Raw genomic sequence first — 2,844 nt, 5'->3', positions numbered from 1 at the left:
GACAGACTGCCTTTTTGTCCTTGTCTCACTCCCACCTTGCTCACAACTTGTGACATTTCTGATGGTTCCCAGACCTCTGTAACTATCACTGCGCCCCCTGGGTCAATGGCGCGAGTTTTGAATTCTCTTCCTCCTGAGATAATCAGAAATCTTTCCGGTTGCAGTTTCCCCCAAACTTTATTTTGAAAAGCAAAGCATTTGTGTCAGAGTCAAGTTTTTGTGAGCCTTCATCCACAATTCCCAGCATTTGGATGTAATTTGTGACCCTCTCACAGATGTGTAACGTTACTGGATTGGCTATGCTAACATGGCCGCAGTGTGCAATACAGGTGGGTTGGGCTAGCCATGGGTAATGTGGGTTTATGGGGATATGGTGGGTGAGCAGCTCATTGTGGACTCGATGAGCCAAATAGACTCTTTCTGCACCCACTGGATTCTGTGATTCTAACTAGTTGTGATTGTTGTCACATTTTCCTCATGCCAGGTTCATTTAACTCAGATACATATGATTCTGTGGGTGCTCGCTCACTCCTTCCCTTCAGTTTTACATCAGTTTCACACTGTATGTGAAGGTGGGAATGGGTGTGTAAATATAAATACTCCAACCGAAACCCCTCACAGGTCAGGACATGTTTCTGCTACTTTCATCACTCACAAGGAACAGGAAAATAAAGGTTCAGTCACAAATCTTACAGGAACATAGCGGTTATAATTACCAGGAAAGGCTGAACAGCTGAAAACGCTTTTCTCAAGAGGAGGCTCAGAGACAGCCTGGTACAAGTAGAAAGCTTTGTGTCTGTGTTTTCAGAGATTTGTGGTTGAAATCATTGGGTTGGAAGCATGTTTCATTGCCCCAGATCATCAAAGGTGCTATCTAAATGTGCATCTTTCTTTCTATCTGTCTGAGTTAACAATCAGATGGACAGGTCAATGTCTGAGTGTCTTACTAAATCCCTGATTGAATGTCTCCCCCTCCAAACTCAGGTGCCTCACCACTCACTGGGTCATGTGGAAACTCTGCCGTTACAATGAGAACTGTTTTTGCTGTCACCACTCCTCGTGCTTCCGCCTAACCCCGACTTCCCTTCATTAAATCCCAGCTGCCTCTAGCCCACCCACATGGACATGTTGAAGAGCATGACAGGAGAATGGATTGAAACCGAGAGTTCAATAGCCAGAATGAAATAGAAAGAAGAAAATAAACGGTGATTGTGGATCCCAGGAGATACAGACTCCAGGATTAGTCCTTGTGGGAATTCCTGTAGTAATACAAGACAGCATTCCATGATGAGTTAACCCGGGTGGCAAGGCAGGGAGCCACTGAACATGGGCAGGTTGAGTTCAAACACAGGAGGTTTGTTCAGTCAGTAACAGTGTGTTCGACATGGAGGTGAAGTGAACAGTGAGGGGAAATGTTACCACAAGCTGCCGATGGGTAACTTGCATTGGAACAGGAGGAGGCCATCAGCCCCTCAACCCTACTCTGCCATTAATGATGATCATAGCTGATGTGTGACCTAACGTACAACTTTCAAAACCCTCTAATTTCATCAATAAACTCCTCTGCAACACACAAGATGAGTATTGTAAAACTAAACATCTGCAAATGCTGGGACATCAGAAACAAAATCAGAAATTGCTGGAAAAATTCAGTAGTTCTGGCAGCATCGGTGGAGAGTGAACTGTTCGTGTCCAGTGACCAGCTGCAGCTGTCCATTCTGCTGTTTCTGTCACACTGGAACAGGTTCTGGTGCGGGGGAATGAGATTGTCAATAACAACTGACAAAATAGGAGGATGTACTCAATCAGAATTAGGAATTCACTTACCCCTCCCAGTGGGACACACACCGACAAAGTCACACTGCGGAGAGGCCGTTCACCTGCCCCACGTATGGGAAGGGATTTACTCCATCTTACAATCTGCTGAGGCACCAGAGATGGCACAGTGGATTTCGACCCTTCACCTGCTCCATGTGAGAGAAAGGATTCATTCAAATCTCTCACCAGCGGAGACATTAGTGCATTCCCACTGGAGAGAGGCCATTCACCTGCTCAGTGTGTGGGAAAGCATTCACTCAGTCCTCTGACCTGCTTAAACACCAGTGAGCTCACTCTGGGGAAATGTCATTCACTTGTTCCCTATGTGGGGGGAGATTCACTCAAATGCAGCACCTGCGGAGTCTCCAGTGAGCCCACACAGGGGAGAGGCCATTCAGATGGTCAGTGTGTGAGAGGGGATTCAGTAATTCATCCTGCCCCACTGAGAACCCAGTGAGCCCAAACCGCGGGAGAGCTCATTCAGATGCTCAGTGTGGGAGAAGGGATTCAGTGATTCATCGCTCCTGCTGAGACTCCAAGGAGCCCACACTGAGGAGAGACCGTTCAGATGCTTAGTGTGAGAGAAGGGATTCAGTGATTATTCCTGCCCCAGAGACTCCAGCGGGTTTACTCTGGGTAGGAGCTGTTCACCCCTCTGTGTGACAAGGGATTTGCTGCATCTTCAACATGATTGAGAGACCAGTGAGTGCTCACAGGGAAGTGGTCATACACCTACACCGTGTGGACTGCAGGATTCTCATTCTGATGTTACTATCCATCAGAGTCAGGAGTGGACCTTGTACATGATGACACTGTTGGAGTATTGATGTTGTTGTTGTTAACCACATTAACTGGGCTGGAGTTGACTGAACTTACATTGCCACTTTCTGAACCTCAGGATGCCTCTCTGGGCAGTAAGTGTCCACAAACAGCAATGTGACAAGGAGCAGGGATCATCTGTTTTGATTTAAATTGTGATTGCAGCACGGCTGCTTCACAGCCTTGGAGTCCAGCCTTGGCCAACAG

The sequence above is a fragment of the Chiloscyllium plagiosum genome, unplaced genomic scaffold, assembly GCF_037043375.1.
Source record: "Chiloscyllium plagiosum isolate Xiang-an unplaced genomic scaffold, Cpla_swu_hap1 HiC_scaffold_51, whole genome shotgun sequence".
NCBI classification, from domain to species: Eukaryota; Metazoa; Chordata; class Chondrichthyes; order Orectolobiformes; family Hemiscylliidae; genus Chiloscyllium; species Chiloscyllium plagiosum.
This window is presented reverse-complemented; position numbering follows the sequence as displayed.